Genomic DNA, 19,865 nt, shown 5'->3' with positions numbered 1-19,865 from the left:
AATTTAAAATGTTGACATATTTTTCTACCAAATAGTGAAAAACATTCCACTGAATCAGACTATTGTAAATGTGTATTTTCACAGGAAAATACACTCCTTATCAGTTCTAGATTAACCAATCATATATATAATGAATTATTTCATGTTTAACATTATTGGGAATTTTATCTCTTTTGAACATTCTAGAGAGCTGTATAATATTAGCTCATTGCTTTAGAATATCATGCAAGGCACAGTACCAATACTGCTTCATTGTGTTTAGAAATCGCTGTATGCAATTAGTTCTCCATCAAAACATTATCTGTCACTGTTCTACTTTAGACCCAAAGCATATCAATAACTTCAGAATCATGTTTAATAATGAATCAGCTTGCTAGATAACCCCTATCATTCTCTGAACACTTGCTCATAGAGGAAGTTGTTGCTGAGGAAATCATTATAAAGTGTTACCTTCAAAATGGCATCATGTGGTTTAAATAAAAAAATGCCCAATGATCTATTCTTTAATCTTAATCTCACATCTCTGGGAATAAACGTAATCACAGGAAAATAAACAAATTTAAGGAAATCCTGAAAAAAGATCAATGTTTAAACTGCATTTTAAGATTCATGACAAAATCAAGGAATTTGAACTATTAAGATGATCACTATAGAAAATCTAATACTTTCTTTTTTCAAGGGTCTGAAGATGAATTTCTTAATTGGATTAGAAAAATGTGTCTTAATCAGACAGTACTCTTTCACAGATATTTTTTTTTCAAATACCAAACTGACCATACCATACTATCTCTGTATTTACTGTAAAACGAAAGTCTGGTAAAGCTCGTATGCAGGATGTGCCTATCTTATGCTTATTTAATATTATACATACAAAAGTTCAGTATTTACATGTCAGTTCTGTCAGTGAGTTGTTCTTGTAATTAAAAAGTTTGGTATATTGTGCTTGTTCTCCTATGCCACATTGATATTGCACAAAGAAAAACAAGAGTAAATAATAATGTCTGTGGTTTTCCTTCTGTATTATTTCACTATGGAAAAAGATTTGACAAGGTGTAACAAATAACACCCTGGATTGTGTGCATTTGCCAAACCACACAAAACTGTTAAGAGAACTAAAATTCCTTCCAGCTCATAATCTAAAGGGTGGAGAACAATTACTCAGCCTAATAATAGAAAACGCAAATCAGGAATGGGGTGAGGATACCACAAGAATCAAAGATATACATACATTCTCAGATATATATCAGAAAACATAAAAGCAAAAATGAAGAAAGATCTACAAATGAGATATTGGGCTAGACTTTCAAAGACTCATTCAAACCTGATTTGATTTATGTACACAAACATGATATTTCTTATTAATCTAATTTGTTGCTGAATACTGCCCTGATTATAACAAAAGTCTAGCTGTTACCATGCTTAAATAAAGAAAGGGGAAATTCTTAGTGACATGCAGAAACCAACATAATAGCCGAAATATGATGACAGAATCTGAGATGTAGTACACTTGTCGATGTCTTGGTAGTTTCCTTTATATGAAAAGAATCCAGAAGGGACATGAAAAGTCAATATGATTCAAATGAAATGAAGTTTGAACAAATGAAGTTCAGAATACTTCAATGTACAAAAAGGTTGGTGCATGCAGAAAGGGAACATACTGCATATAATAATGTTGGATATTGGGATATTTTACTGTGAACAGTGAAGATGCAATGATGAATTGTACTAATAAAAGTAATTTGTAAATGCTAGGTTGCTTATCATTTTATGTATTTATTTATAGTACATGATGATGGCTAGGGTCATTTTTAGAGTCATTTTTCTAAAAGTTATCATATCTCTTTTAGGAATGTGTAACAGCATAATATATAAAAAAAAACATTTAAGATAACCTTAAGTCTTACTTGTGTGTTAACTAATTAGGAGGCAGATTAAGACGAAGCAACCCAACCACAAGAAAGCAGAAAAATTCACCGTAAAACAGACACCATCAGGTTTGCCTATGAACCATGTCAATTTAATTGCTTTAAACATGCCTCACAGCCCCAGTTGAGCACAGGAACATCCCCCACAGGCAAAAGTACCCGAAGGAAGAGCATGTAGTGTTTATACTTGAAAGTGAAAGCATTTTTAAAGTTTTAAGAGGCTTAGATTGCAGTGTTACAGTTGTGCTAGTGAGATTGATTGTGTTAAGAAAAACACAATGCAAAAATATAACAGCTGGTACTTGGTGAAAGCATAAAAATCAAAGTAAAGCAGCAGTAGCAGACAGTCCTTTGTAGGCCAATGTAAACTGAGGCCAGGATTACAATACCTCATTTTTATAACTCTTCAGCTTCAGCTAACAAAAGAATAAAATGTTCATACAATAGGGAAATCTTCAAAATGTCCCTGCTCCTACATTTCTTCTCACTCTTGAGGACTTGCAGCTAAGGAAATGTGCCAGAAGTGACCTTGCACACAACAAAATGAAGCCAAATCAAAGAAGCATGTTAGAACCATTCATTTGTGCCTATAGCAGCTTGCTTTACTCTCCGTTGAACCCTTGGCCTGGGGTATTTCCTTTCTTAAGGGATGTTAACACAGTAATTTCATGATGTTACAATTCATGTCCATAGCAACCGCTGGAAACCATATCAACAGCAGCAGTGATACAGCGCAGCTTATGTAAAAAAAATAAGTTCAAAAACAGTTTAACTAAATGAACTACTTTTGTTTATCCAGCTTAAGAAATTACTTCATTCTTGATAATTGGAAACACTGATGATAAGTGAAGAAAAAATATTTTAAATCTCCAATGATTGTTCTTAGAATTCTTTTTATTGTTGCTGTCAATAATTTATTGCATCTTTAGGTTTTGAAGGGAAACAAATCTGAACATTGTGTTTAAGCAACAATTTCCTTATTTTAGTGATGTACTGTACTCTATACACTTCCTATTCCCATATACTGTATAAACTTTTTTGTACACTTTACCGTTTAATAAGTGAGATGTATTACTTTATTAAGATTTCTGAGTTTAAGCAATATAAATCATACAGTTCACTGTATTTTATTTTAAAGGTTAAATACTGTAAATATTTTAGCTCATTTGAAGTAGCAATGGTAAATTAAAAGAAATACTGTAATGTTGGGTACTACATTCATGCATTTGTGAAAACACTCAATTACACATTAAGTTAATGGAAGGTTTTAGGCAAAATTACTAGCTTACCAATCTTTTGTCTTTAATTATTAAACTAACAAATAAACAATGAAGTACATAAACTTAGCTCATAAGGTTTACAGCACATTAGGACAATTTGTTAAAAAATGTGTCCCTTTTACCATATAGTACTTCTGTTTTAACACATATTTCAATACTTCAAATTGTAACCTAATGCCTTTTGGGAATGAATATGGTAGTGCTAGCCATACTGAGTTGACCTACCTTTTTCCTGTTTCATCCTCCTTTTCAAACTGGCCTAACAATACCGCATTTGAGACAGATGTGTGCACTATCAGAATACTGTAGGACCACAGGTAAGCACAGTATAATTACATCATGATGGGTTTAAGACGGAAGATATGTTTAGATGGACGATATTTTATCTATTTTATGGAAAATAGAACAAAGCTTCATTTATAAAAGCTTCTGAAATTACCTGTAAAACAGTTTACCCAAATATGATAAAGATATTTTAACACTATATTTTATATCATTCCCTTTTATTTAGTCCCTACAGACATTTGTCTACTTGACCATTTAGATTATACTTTAGATTTTATTGAGAAGGTTACACATTGAAGAATATAATGTTAATCTTTTATTGGAATGTGAGTTTGATGTGTGGGTCAGGATAGTTGTTATTTGACTACTAAATGATCCTATTCTCCTTTTCAGACCACAGCACCACAAAACGTTCCATATGCCTGCTCATCATTGCTTTTTTATCAGTAAATTGTTAGTATGACACTTCCCTGCTGCTGACAATGGGAATATTGAACAGTAACCACAACTCACCATCCCCTTACAAAAATTTCCACAATAAACAATCTTTACTGATGAAGTGATTCTTGGAGACTATGGTTTAATAACCTTGTTTCAGTCAGTCAGAACTGTCTTTTGAACACTGTCTTTAAGGTTTATAAATCTTTGGAATCAAAACCATGGAAGATAAATATGTTCTATAATCTTTGGAAAAGAAGCCAATGTTTCCAATAAAAAGGCCAGAATGTTCTATGGCAATGTTTAGTGCTACATTTTATGTGCTAAAAAAATGCTAGGAGCTTTACAAAGAATTACACTATAAGGATTTACAAGTAAATGAAAGAATTGCTGTACTTTATATACAGTATGTTGGTTTATCAATTACACTTGAACACTGCAATTGTTCTGTATTTCTCAGATGACATCATTATTGAAATTCTGTTAAAGACAGAAATGGCAGTACTTCCTCTTATTTCAGCTAAAAAATCCTTCTTGACATCAAATTATTCCCCCACACTGTACAAAATTATGGTGTTCCATTGTTCATATGCGCATAAGTGTGTATGTGGCTTTAGTTATTTTTCAACCCACAAAAAAACCTGTATCATGCTTTTACAATTTCCCCAAGAATTCAGAAAGTGATGTAACCACAAACATGCAGACTTCAGTTTTTTAGGACTGTAAGCACAGTACTTCTCATCCTTCTTTTGGTAAAAGTTTTCTGACTCATCTGTTGGTTTCATGAAAGACCATATTGTGATCTAGGGAACTTAACAATCTGACTTTTTGAGCTTTAAGGCTACACTGTTAAAGTGACACTATTGTTAAAAAAAAACCTACGGACATATTTCCACATATTGCATATTTAAGGAAGCAGTTTTGTTCGAAATAATTTCTATCAGAGATCTTAAGGCACATGCTTTCTATCACTGTACATTAGTTGTTACTTTTTTAATTACATTTTATATGTAGTGCTGGCACTAAAATCTGTTAATATTATTATGTAGTAGTAGCTGTATCAAGAAAATATAGATATGCAACAGCACATACTGTTTACTAAGAGGGGCAGCCATGCAAAACAAATTTACTGGCATGTAGCATATTGTGGCAGCAATTATCAAATTCACAAACTTGATTTCGTGAGATTCAATCAAACTCAATTCAATTCATAACATATGATAACTGACGACACAACCAGAAGTCTTCAAAAACTACCTAAACAGAAAAACACAACAGATTGACACCATACAGATCACTTGCAGGATGCTCAGAAAATGTTTTCCACTTCACTGTTGAACAGGTCACCTGTTTAACTTTAATTGTTTAGCTTTAATGGTATGTCATCTTCTATACATAGACTGGAATGGAAACAAGTCTATGTATAGAAGATGAACAATGAACAACAATGAAAATCTGTACAATTTGGAGTACAATCTCAGGTTGTACAGATCTGTTTTGGAGAGAGTTTTCTGATGACAGACCACGCATGACTGCCTTTGCAATTTTCCACTCACTGACATTCATTCTGTACTGGAGGTTATCAGCACAGCAATCTATATATGGTATATCCGTATTTGATGATTCCCCTACTGCGTGGTTGCACATTGCTTTGCAGGTCCGGGCTGATCCCTGGCACTTCTAGCAAAAAGGTAAAAGCTGGTGGAGGAATGATGCTAAAGGCTGTTTTAGTGATGACGCATGAAATGCTTAGCCTAAGCCAGTCTCAAAGCAGGATTGTACCAGGATTGATAATTGTTAGAGGAGACACAGTAAAGGGGTGAATAAAATGAGTCACTCTCTTTACCTGTCCTATTGCCTTCTGGAAAATATCACAAAGTGGAGGGGACTGTTCGAGCCTAAACGTGCATGTGACTGCTGACTTTTAATATTTACTATTTTTTTTGTTTTGTATAACGTGCTTTTCAAGGATTGCTTTTAAAGACAATATAGTATTACTTTAGCATCCCCGAGTGATGCCTTGTAATATAATTTTAATACAATTTTAACACTTCTATTCATTTTTTATATCTGCTGTAACATTTTGGGGAAATACATTTGGCTGAAATATCAAAGCAACATAAATTTAAAAAGAAGCTTAATGTGGAAATTAATTTGATTGCCCACTGATAAAAATGCAAATAAAGGCAAATACAGAATGCTGATTCAAGTATTGATTAAAGGTAAAATGAAAGTTCTAACTACAGTAGGTTTTACAGAAAAACCCTTTTGACCTTAGATTTTTACAATACTGAGATGTTGAAATGCTGTTTGCCTGGTTACAGTCTCTATTGTGTACCCTATGGCTCGATTCCTGACCTGTTATTTTGACAGATATTATTATCACTTGCAATAGTCAGAACAGTTATTTAAAGACAGTTCTAAAAGTGTATGAATACAAATGAGCAGAAAATAAGCTTGTCAGCATAGATTACAGTACCGTACAGCACAGAATGTGACATTTTGTTCAAGAAAAAGGAAATGGGTACAGAGAGTAAGAACTTGATAAGTCCACTAATGTAGCTTGTTTTCTGGGTGTTTTTAACAGATTACAGTTGTCATTGTACAATAAAAAAAAATTATTTCCTTGCTAAATATACATTGGCGGTTATCAGGAGCAAAATGTGTGAATTAAATCTGGAAAGGCAACAACAGATATAAAGACTTGCTGTAAAGAACAGGAACACTGTCATTGTTCTGTAACAATAATATCCTTCATTGGAAATACTGCCATTCCCAATGTGCTTATCCTATGATAATTAAAGAACATTGTAACAGTGTCACTGTCTTTACCGGAATTGTCCTTTGAATACAGGGGCATAACAAAGGCACATTGGGCCATTCGTGAATGTTTTTAACTCTGTACATGTACAAGGCATGTAGACCTGGTTCTTTGAATACTAGTGAGGCTGTATTGTTAAGGTAATGTGTACAGTCCCATAACTAGTACAGATAATTGGAGAGACAAGCATTATTTTAAAGGTCATAAAAAACATGAGAAGAGGACACTCTTTCACATTGGAGCCAGATAAGGCCTGAACTACTAGGTCCATTTTATGGACTAGAAAAGCTGATTTTTGGCCATTAATTTGTATATAAATATTGACTTTATGAGAAACCAATTCCACAGTGATCATGTTTACATGATGAGAAGTACTACTGATTCTGGATGGATATATGAATTTCTGAGTTTTGTCTTTTTTTGAACCTTTAATGTTAATACTGGACTAAGCAGAGTGAAATTCTCTTAATGACCAATTCTACTAGGGAAACGTATTTTGCTACTAGGGACATAACGACAGCTGTAAGAGATAATTATTGCTGAACAGAACCAGAATTACACTCATAACTCACATACATTCTGAGATCAAAAAAGCTAGATGTCTGTCAGTAAATATTATAAAGGATGAGTTAAATTATTGGACTCTAGATCTATAAGAGTGTATTTGAACTGCAGTAATAGAAAGGATATTTCTCAGATCCCTGAGTGATTAACTTACTGTAAATTCAGATAAGGAAAACACCCGGGGAAGATGACAACATCACCCTTCAACAGCCCAAGCTGCAGACTCAGGAGGAAAGCCTGTGGTGCTGCTCATTTGTTTGGAACACCAGGGAGGGATTTCACACAGATGTGAAATAAATGATTTTCCAGATAGTTTTTGCACTGTGTGACATGAAATCTGTTATAGTTATAGTTTACCGGCAGAGAAGTCATTAAAAATCTTTAATCATTGTCATTATTATTTATTATTCATTATTTTCTGCGTGGAAGGTAAAAAAAAAGTTTACAAAATGCTTATTTCATCAAAGACGAGAAGGTTTTTTTTTGGCATATTGCATATCTATACAATTGAACACATACATTTCAAGGATACTCAACTGGATGTCACCACCACAACTTGGAAACCTTCTTATTAAACATTCCACTGTTTATAGATTCCATCCACTGTGACGTCACAAGAGCCTTGTCAATGACCTCCATTGTTCCTGGGTGCTCTGGCTAAACAAAAAGGCTAAAATAGGAGCTGCACTCCATCTCCTCTTACATAGTTTCCCTGCAGGAGCTACAGGCCTCCTGTATACAATGAAAGCAAAGAGAGGACAAAAGGTCATGCGCATTATCAGCAGTTGCACAGAAGGAAAAACAAATGGCCCAGATGCTTTTGCAGTGGCAAACAGTATCTAATTGCTGTTTATGACCTGACGGCTGCTTAGGCTACTGCCCATATTAGGGAAAGAACAAACTAAATCTTGGAAGACTACAAAGCAAGACTATACAAGACTACAAAGTTTTGCTGCAATTAGGTTCGAAACTGAATTCTCACCTTACTATTTAGCAGGATTTATGAGATGTTTGACTTTAGCTGTACCCTGCATTATTAGACATGTATGAGTTCATTATTACTGAAAGAGACAAGTTGTTAGAGCTAATTTTGGAGTTATAAATGTCAGTATAAGATTTATAAGTGATCCTATATTAGAAAGCCACTGGGAAGGTATTAGGAAAGTAAGATATTAAAACAACTTCTACAATTTGTCCTTTGTGAGTAAATACCACAGGAATAACACCTGTGCACATCCGTTAATTTATGAAGATGCTTATCTGTTCAATGACTGTTTATCTATTCTATTTTATTTCCTTGATAAACACTTTGATACTTGTGCATGAAACATGCTAAATTAATAAGATTGTGATAAAAGAATCTGTTGATCAAATGGTGTCCCAAATTCACAATGAATACTGGGTGAATTGACTGATATTTTAAAATACCACAGGGAAGTCATGAATTAAGCATGTTGTATTTTTTCAAGAGCCATAACCATAATTCCAGACCACTGCATTAGTTCAGCTGTTCTGTAAGACAGGTACACAATCATTATGTTTTTACTGTCTCTGGTTTTGTATGTTTTATTTGGCAGCTTTTACAATGCATTTCAACCATCATTTGTCAAATTGTACTTGAACATATTAAATGGTTTTATGAGAGGTAATCTGACAGGTTCAGTCAGTATTTATGAGATTAACAAAGTAAACACTCAGATTTTGACATTTTTATTTTGTCGCAGAATTGATGTTGTAACAAAAACAGAACAGTAACACTTTAAAAATATGATTTAAACCCATATATTCATCCTTATTGTGTTATTATGTAACACTAACCACTTACCCATTTTAGCATTATTTTGAAAGTGTGATCTGTCTTTAGGAAATAATAGTTGTTCACAAGCCTTTTTTATACTTAATGTTATCTGATGAATATAAGTGACAAAAGATGCATGGCAAGACATTTTTCATTGTTATAACCATACCTAGTTTCTCTGAAAAAGAAAATAAATGCCCCTGAGAAAAGGTGTTTGCATTCATGCTGAAATGTATAGTCACGAGGTCATTCAGGTTTATTTATCTACTGTGGCATCTGGCTCCAGAGTACCGACTTGAATGTGTGGTACAAATGACTTTTATCAGAAACTTGTGTACAAATGAATATATAACGTCAGAGCCAAGGTTTGTTTGTTGGATACGCCTAATTGAATGTTCATCTTGAAGTTGGGGTTGTGTTTCAGACGTGTTTCAAAATACTAAGAATGTGCCCACATGTTTCTGAACAGCAGGTTATCTCAGGTTTGTCTGTTGTAGTTTTTCACTGCAATGTAAAGAGTTTTCTGTTATCAAACAAATAAAAACAGCTTTACTAAAGTTTGAATAAATGATTGTTTTAGTCAATCTAGTCAAACTGCATGGGAAAGATGCTATAGCCCTCATATTGTAGCATTACTCCTTGAAACATATTTTGCTTTAAGTAATGCTTGGTGTTTGCCCTTTTCACAATTTTTCGAGATCAGACAAGCAGATTTTTTTGTTATCCACAACAAGCCTCAGCATGTTGAAATTCAAAGGAGTTTTTCATTTTTTCTCAGTGTTTTTTACAATTTGACAAGCTGCGAATTACAAACAGAAGACTTACAAGAAAATACTTTGTACTGTAACTGCCTGACATTGTTAGTCTCAGAAAATGAGTGCTCTGCCCTTCCCTGCATTATCTCTGTGAACTCCACTCCACTAATTTCATAAGAGCATTCACTCAGGGTTTGCAGGCTGACGAAACACAAGTGGTGCCTTTTGAGTCTGACCCTCAGTAGTGATGTTGATTAATTTATGGTAAGTTTGACTTGTAAACCAAACCTGTGATACTGTATGTTGGGGAGTCATTTACAGAATCAAGAATATGTGATACAACAGGGAAATTCCTAATATTATAACATTCAAATAAATTGAATATTCTGGTTTTGCTTCCATCCACATCACATTGTCAAACTCTTTTCCTGCAATTTCAATTAAGAATATAATGTGTATTTTTTTTTAAAAAAAGGCACAATGGGACAATGTCATGTACTAATTAACACATTATAGACTAAAATTCAGAACTTTCTCCAAAGTACAAAATAGGTAGGTAGGTTACAGTAGGTCAACTTTTCAGGCCATAAAGGCCCCTGGGGGGAATAGGGAGCAAGGGACACCATTTTTCTTAACCATCCGACACTGGGAGTGGAGGTGATGTGGTCAGCATCACGCTTCGGCTGGCCTATAACCCCCAGAAGGATTAACCCCGGTACTCACTTGGAAAGCAGGCTGAGTGGACCTGGGAGCCATCTGGAAGGAATAAGAACAAGCTACATCACCTCCCCCTAGCTGGGATTGAACCCAGGACCTTCCAGTCAGGAGCTACTGTAGATGCCCTTGCCGTCTGAGCTACCACAGCTTTGTTTTGCCTTTTTTTAGTCTTCATTATAACAGTAGTATGTAATGTACAGAACTACACTTAAAACAATAGTAAGATCTACAACAAATTCTACTGCAGCTCAGCTCAGACATTCATCTCACCTGCTGCTTTATTTTCTTTATTTGTGATTTTGTTGGGCCATCATACTCGTCATCGAAGAAAGAAAAAAGCAAGAGTGCTCTTTGTTTAATATAAGTGTATCTCATAGAGATGGCTTAGTACCTTTCAAAGGTGCTCTGTGGAATCAAGAGGTATCCATACAGTATACTGTATGTGATTAAATACTGTCAATAAGTTTTAGTTCTGAGGCAATCCGAATTACATTTATAAATGTTGACCACTGTTGAATGAAACTTTCTGATTCACATAGCAGTAGGTTTTTTATCACTATGGAAGAGCGGCAGTTTAGTCATGATGAAAATCTTGAAGGATCTCCACAATAATTTGTTATTATGCAAATCATTATCTACTATTGTTGAGCTATGCACTAACAACAGAATCTGTTGCTCTAAATGCTGCTCAGTCCTGTAAATCGAATGACTTCTAAATGTTTTACCATTTACTGTGTCTGTATTTGTGCAGTTACCTTCAACAGGTGTGTGGAATTCACATTAAAACTACAGCGTTACAGTATACTGTATGAGTATTTTGTGTTTCACCAACCAAATGCAACACTGCAGCCAGAGTTCAACAAAATTGAAAAATGCATTACGTTGCTCTCTCTCTAGTATGAACAGAAGAATGTGTCTCAGTCTGTTATGTCGACCTATTCCAGTAGAAACAACCATCATCATGCTCTTATCTCTCCGTGGTTTGTGGAAATGAACAAGAATTACATAAAATCACTTCTGTCCTGATACCACTGATATCAATGACAGCTGAAAGCACAGCATATAATAACAAGAAATCCAGATAACCAAACAGGCACAAGAGACAGATGGTCACAGTTTTTAGGCATTAACGTAGAAACTGAACTGCTACACTTGATGGATTCCCATCTGTCTTTGCTACCATCTCCACTTCCCTCAATAGACAATTATTAAACATGACTGACTGGTTTAATACAGTATATATCTGACTTTTTTTTTTACTTTGGTGTAAATAAGAAAATAAATTAAAAAGAAGGATTCCTTTGCACAGCCCTGGAAAGATTTATCATATAATTACATCTTTAGTGATTCATGTACTTCCAATAAATTGTGAGCTTTAGTTGGATGCAGAGGTTAAGCTGTCAAAGCACAACATGTTGCACCTGTTTAAGCTTTCAACTGGACTGAGTGAATGTGTGGCTGCACACAATCCGTCAGTAGGATGCATTCAGAACAAAACAGAATTCCTGAAGGATAAATAACTGAAGACTGAATTCATGTGAAATGAAACAGAAGTTGATCAGTCATTGTGATGGAGTGCAGAGATACGGTATATAGTAGATGATCTTATTCATCACTACAACCTCTGAAATTCACATTCACTTAATGTAAATGAAGTCAACAAATAATTCTAAACTCAAGTGCTACTCAAAAGATATAGTATTTAATTTGTAATGCATTCTCTAAATTTAAAGCATGTGTTATAAATAAACATAAAAACATAACAAATGTATTAGGGTAATTGTGAACAGCAGTTTGATTCTTTACCATGTTTATAATACATACAGTATGTTACTAGACATTTAGTTATATACAGTTATAACGATACTTACATCGTTATAAAATTGTTATAGAATTTACTTTGTTTTGTCATAGTTTTCCTTGTAGCATGTCTGCCTGCATCTCTCTTTACACTTTTATAAGTGTCTTTTCGAATTGTCTGTTAGAATTGTACAAACTTTGCTACACTTTATAATGTTTCAACAGGGGTAAATCACAATTAAATTTCTAAAGAGCATGCTGTATATTTAGATAATAATTAGTTATTCTTATACACTGTACTTGATTATTTTAAAATAACTAAAACAGTGGCTATGGAAATAAAAAGAAGCAATTAAAATATAGGTACTTCTTGTTTTACAAAACAGAAATTTTGCTGAAAAGAATAGAGATACAACGTTCGTGCTGCAGAGAGTATCTGATGAATACCACACCAAGAAATAATGCTTTAATGTGATTGAAAGGCTGTGACTGCAATGCCGAAAAATTGTGTCTCTACTCTTCCTTTCAGCATTGAATAAACCTTTACCTGTTCCTTTGCAGTCTACGCATACCGACGCAGCTACCTACCCAAACCTCATTAAAAAAGTCAGCCTTCCAGTCACATTAAAGTATTAGTTCTTGGTGTGTTCAGACCTACCCATGAATAGCATACACTTATCTTTATGGCACAGAAAGGCAGCTACACTGAGATGATGACACACAGTGCTGATTAATAACTGACTCATAGACCTTTGTTAGACACTCAATGCTTAAGCATTGTAAATAATAGATTTTTACCTCACTCTGTGTGGATATAAGTTTGGATTTATCATTAATAATCATTTGGAAATCCCAGTTTCTAAGCGGACAGTGAATTAGTGAATACTGTACAGTATGTGTCACTGCTTCAGAGCAGACAATTTCCTAGGGCTACAAGAGGAGGTGCTTTCAAAAACAAAATGCCAGTAAACGGAACGCATCTGTAAATATTCAATTAGGAGGCAATTAGGAGGAATTCCTTTGTATTTTCAAACACTTTAAAACAGCTGCAAGAAGCACAACCAAATCTGAGAGGGTGAACCAACTCAAAAATAGCCCAAATCACATTAATAGAGACCACGAAGTCACAAAGGGAACCAAATTGATAATAAGTTGCCATTACTGCGTGCATTTTTAGAACTACATAGCTTTGCATTTTAAAAACTTTGCAGACCAGTTTCCTGAATGCCAAGTGGTAAATAGTTTATTCCACTCTATTTATGGCAATTAATGTGAAAGGAGTAACTCTCCATGTTATAAATTAATTCCTGTGTAGGAAAATGAAGTTTTCAAAAGAACATTTTTAAACCAAATGTTTTAACCAAAAAGGAAATTGTTTCAGGATAAAAAAGAATAGCACATTGTGAAGACTAAAATAAGCAATTGGACATGCAGTTTTTGAATGACTTTAAGTTTATGCCAAACTCTACATAACATAGCAGTATTAATGGTCTTTGTGCTTCCAACCGTGAAAGTCAATAAGTTAGGGTTCACTGGTATTCTCAGAAATATCCATCGATGTCTTTCCCCGACTGATATCATAAGCACTTCAAACCTTCTTGAAATATCTACAGTATATGCAGTGTTTCTCTCAGTGAGGTACAATTTAAATTTCCATGTTGAAAATCAAAGAAGGAAACAAAAACTCCTATCAGCAACTTCAGAGACTCAATCTTTCAATCTGTAGAAACCTGGAAATATCGAATTGACAACAAATACTTAAAATAAATAAATGTGTGGATTTTTACAACTACTGAAGACATATAAAATCAGCATACCTTCAGCTATTAGTTTTCAAATGCACACCACTTTTAACAGAGCTCAGAACTCTGAAACTAACTTTCGAATTACAATTTGAAATATTAAAGTGCTTACAATTAATAGTCTGTAAGTCAAAGACATGCAGTTCATCATCATGTGGTATAACCATTCTTGCTGTCTAGTATATGAGATATTTGACTTTTTATGGTAAACAGCCATCTTCTGCCTTTTATTTTGATGTTTCACAATAGTCTGCTTTTCATGGCTGTGGAATTTACTGACAGCTGACAGCAGGTTGCACAATACAGGAGTAATCTTACAAAAAGGATCATATCCAAACGCAGTCTTTAGTTATGAGTGCTCATGGTCTGTACCCTATTAATGCAACACAAAATATAATCATAATCAGCTATTGAACAGCAGTGAGAACATTTTGTTTCGTACAAATTAAGATGGAACATCTGATTCAAGTGTGATTTTCAGATATGATGAAGCAAAGACACCATTTAACAGCTCTGTTTAGAACTGGTTTACAACCAATTTTTCTGGAACACACCTTGACTTTTTTAGAGGACTACTGTACCACTGTAGAAGATCTGCTTCTTCATTTTTCTGTAGATGTCATCAATAATCATATACAGTATTGAAGACATGAAAGATAGTGAACACATTGTTTCATACTAGATTAATATTTGAAGCTGCCATTGAGAAGGAAATTACAGGTCAGGTTATTCCATAATAATTCATAACATACTGTAAGCGAGAGCAATGTTGAAGGTGACAAAATCCACATGTAACAGCAAATGAATGTTTATTATGCCAATAATTGGGCAAAGTTTGTTACAACCAATTGGAAAAAGCAATATCACACTCAACAATACAATGACACAATACTACACATACTGTATGAAATAAAACGAATCTGTAACTGCTACACCATGGCTTGTTGCTGTGCACTGCTGCGGTCATCTAACTGAGATCTACAGTAACTGCTAGTGTTTCTCTGTGAAGCTTCGGTTGGTGAAGTATGACAGATGGGGAAGCAGGTTGACGAGCTGAGGCTGACAGGGAAGCCTAGTGTGGTGAGGCTGACTGGGAGTGGTGTGTTGAGGCTGACTGGGAAGTGTGGTGTGGTGTGGTGTGGTGAGGCTGACTGAAGGAGGCTGGTGGGATGAGGCTGGCAGGGAAGTGTAGTGTGGTGTGGGGAGGCTGACTGAAGGAGGCTGGCAGGGTGAGGCTGACAGCAAAAACCTGGAGCTTTTAGGCTGACAGGAAGGGCACTGGATTAGCTGTCATGGACGTCCAAAGGGACTAACCGTGGGGAGCAGGAGAGCGGAAAAAGACCCACATGCGTAGCGGCGAGACGGGAAAAAGACCCGGGCTCATTAGTGCAAAGAGTTCAGGAATGCCGTATAGAAACCTATGCCCTCAGGGAGCGGACGTGGGGCGCCCTGGTGCTAGGCGGGTCTCAGGACATCCGAACCTCAATGCTGAGCCAGGACAGAGTGCAAGACCCGGAAATATATAGCCCAAGGGAAAGAGAGGGACAGGAAGGACAGCAGACCGGAAACTAGGGACAGGACAGAGAAGGAGCGCCCTCTGGCTGCAGAGGGCGTGACATTAGCGTTGAATGCAGGTGTTGATCAGGAAGTAGGATGGTGTTTCTGACTTTTTGGGTCTCATGAAAGCAAGCTTCCTAAAGCAGGTAGGAGACTGCACTATCTCAGATAGTTCAATATCAGAGCTCTGACCCAGCATGGTTTTGGGACTTAAATGCAGTGCTTAATTTCAGAGTTGACTGGATGACTGGAAGGAAGATGGGTGAACCGATAGTTAGCCCAACCTGTTCCTCACAAGCCCAGGTTTATGCGACCACTCGTGGGAATGTGGCAAAAGCCGTTCCCAGTCTGGGCTTGACAGTAACCACATTAAACAGAACACATCACAAACAACCTTACTAACTTTCAGCTGTAATACCATAAAAGAAATATGGACAAACTGACAGGCATAAAAGTAATTAAGTCAGAAATCAGATATTTCCAGGCACGTTCAGAGCTATTTTTGTGTCGTTAATCTTTAAATTAACCTCTACAACATAACATTCCTGTACACCAGCTGACTGTTTTTCAGCCCTGTTAAACGACAGCAAGATTTCCTTGTTTTTCTGTGACTATGGCCTTATAAGAGCTTTTTATGTTCTTTTTGGTTATTTTGAACTACTGCCTTTCCACATATTCATTTTATTGTTAAAAAAAGGGGATGCTGATTTACAGAAAGTGAATCATACCTTTTAATCACACTGCACAGCATTCAGGCAAGAGTACAAACATTCTATTTTAGTCGTCTTTCCACATGAATGGAGAGACTGCTGACAGTCAAGCACTGGCACGTTCCCTGTGACTGCTCCTCCCATGCTGGAGGAGAATGTTGTCTTTCTATTCGGTGACTGCTGCTCTTCCCGGTACCCAATACATACCTTGCCACACCTGTCTCTGTTCTAACCAGGCTTTTCCTTCTGACTTCAATGTTTATATTTACATAATTCCTTTCCTCTCTTCCAGAGAAACATTTTATTCCCTAAAAATTTCTCCTTGTTGAATATTGTAAATGGATGTGTCACTATTTCCTATAGTAGTTTTATTACACTGTAATTTACATCTACATCACTCTTTTCCTAAAGCTATCACTTTTTAAAGCGTTGTTTATCTTATTTTCATTAAAATGTTTTACTTCCTAAAAACGTTTACGAATACTTGAAAACAGAAGTACACCAGTTTTGTTGTATTAAGTTACAGAAGATGATTTTTTTAATTGTAGGTTTATGTGATATTATATATTGGTTAACAAAGTTCGGTAATATACATACAGAATATATGAACTAATCATCAACTGCTGCTTTATTGATAAGCTTCTAGATCAAAGCCTCCTTAAAAGCTGTTTTTACTTGTGAACTGTAATGTTATGAACTCGCAATTTCATTATACAATCTGGTTATTTTATAATCACAATAATTCTAAAAAAATAAAATGTGCATTTCTATTTCAAGAAACCTGTTAGTTTTGAATTTAAAATTCTGAAAAAAGGTCACTTTGGTTTACATCTTAAGTTTGGCTGTTTGCAAGAAGACTAGTTGGCCACCAAACATGTTTATCTTTAGATGAACACAAACTTCCAGAACATCTGTATTCAGCATACAAACAAGGTGAGCACAATCTGATTGCAATTCATCCAAATAATAACAACAACAAAAGTAATAACTAGTAGCAGTAGAGCAGAGCCATTGAATATTAAAATGAGCACCTCACAAAGATAATGGTAGTGACCAATGCACTGAAACTCATTCTACACTGGTAGTTACATAATTTCTGCATGATCATCTGCATCAGGCCCTGCATCAGCCCCTGAATGGTCACAATATAAAGGAGTAATAAATATACTGTAGGTAATGTTTTAGCTTCATTAACACACAGCATTATCCATGGTTTATAGGCAATTAAGATCATCTGGGACAATCGAGAAAATAACACTGAAATACTACTGTGCATTAGTGTCTGCCATCTGGGTATGTTTTGAAACACAACAGGGACAGTGAACATCAGATTTTATATTTTCCATGCTGAGAAAATTGCATCACCGTTCTTTTTGTGGATAAGCATTACACAACAGGTATCTTTCCACCTACTGAACAGCAACAGCTGCAAAGAATGGACATTAACCTGTTGTCTTAAGCCTTATGAAATTGCTCAAATGTATACATTTTTAAGACGAGTAGAAAAAACAGCATTGCACATTAATATACTGTATATTTTTATCTGCAAGTGCAGTTTTTGAATACAGATTCTGCATACAGAATTTATGCTTACCCTGTTAGCTTTCACTTTAAAAGACTTCTGTGGAATAGTAGTTATGGCTTCACTGTTGCTGCTCTCTTAACCCAGGTACTTTACCCAGATTGCACCAGCACACCCAGCGGTATTAAGGGGTACCAAATTGTACAAAATTGGGTAATAGAAACTTCTATTAGTTGATTTAGATAAAAATGCAAGGAATGTGAGTGGATGAAAATGTTAATCTAACATAATGAATCCCTAACTAGTTGAAATGACTCCAGACCCATTCCCTAATGCAGAGATGCAATGTAATTCTACTGCATATACAGCATTCCCTTTTTCTAAAAAGTGCAGGTGCTATAAGCTTAAACCAGCAGAAAACTTCATACCATTAGTTCTTCAGAAATTGCAGACAAGGGTATTAAGAATTAGTGATTTCTATAAAGTTAATTAAAAAACCTAAAAGTAATATTTTGTATAGCTTCAGTTTATTGTATTTTAATTTCTCTTGACATAAACAACATCATCATTATACCTCCATTGTTTTTACCATTACTTTTTCTATTTATAAATTACCATTTTTAAAACCATTTTGTATTGACAGTACATCCAAAGGGCATAGGTTTCTTTTTACAATTTGAGAAAGAAGTTAAAATATAAAATGTGAAAAATATTAATAATATTTATTAACTATATTTACTGTAAGTACGGTAAGATAACATTAAATGCAGAAGAGCTTACCAAACAACGAAGTTTGGCTGTTGGGTATTTAGATAGGAGTTATTTGTTTTGTTTTTTTCAAAGGTTTTGAGAATAACTAAATTAACATAATAGCAACACATAAAATACATATTTTTATTTTGCTAATAACAATTTATGAACATGCCCTCACATTTATCTAGTCCATAATCTAAACCAAGAATATATTGTTTTCTTAATGTTCCTTAATTGTAGGCAGAAACCAATGGAATCGTTAATATTATCGCAAAAACTAAACCTTTTGTCTCTGTTGAACAAGTGAACATTTTTTCATTTTTTCAAACCCAACTTCTATACAACACCGTTTTGAAAAGCAAGAAAATAGGAGAATCCTTGACTACATACAATAAAATGTAAGAAGGGCATCACTCTGAGGATACAGGATATCTGAAATTAAGTGTTTCAACATTTTAAAACCAGGTGAGGTTAACAATGGTAGCCAATCCCGGGAAGAAAATCTACAACATATTTAATTTACTATACATAAGCAGAAAAAAAAAACATATCGCTTGATCTACGTTGGTTCTGTAATTCTGTAACTAGCAACCAAAAATGAACAGATGAAGCTTAGTCCTGTGAATTCGCAACGGCTCCTGGCGGACAATACATGTAAAACAAGGATTTAAGAGCCAAGAACTATGCGCATCCTTTAATTTGTTGGACTTGCCGTTATTAATTGTAAAACATTATTGTTTGGAGCAATAATATTATATAAAAAAATATTTGCAGCTTTTGTCCTAACATTTTATTTTAATCTCTACTTTAACGTGTTTTCTTTAGTTTAGACATCTTTGTTACAGTACCTTAAAGTTAATTACCAACTCGTACTATTACTTTTTAAAAATCAATATTGTCAAAAAGCATCTTTAAAAAAGAAGTGTCAGTGAAGTATGTGAGGAAATTGACGAATGTACTTTGAAAAGGAAGCGGGGGCTTGGCATGTTTGCGTCTATGAAAAAGTGTATCTTTGTATGGAATTTCAGTTCTGGAATGTGTGTTTTTTTATGTGTACGTCTCATTTTTTTTTTTTCTTGCTGTGAGGTAGGTGGATAAGCTCGTCCCTTTTTCCTGCTTGCCTGTGATTGGAGCAGCA

Source organism: Lepisosteus oculatus, chromosome 8, assembly GCF_040954835.1.
Source record: "Lepisosteus oculatus isolate fLepOcu1 chromosome 8, fLepOcu1.hap2, whole genome shotgun sequence".
NCBI classification, from domain to species: Eukaryota; Metazoa; Chordata; class Actinopteri; order Semionotiformes; family Lepisosteidae; genus Lepisosteus; species Lepisosteus oculatus.
This window is presented reverse-complemented; position numbering follows the sequence as displayed.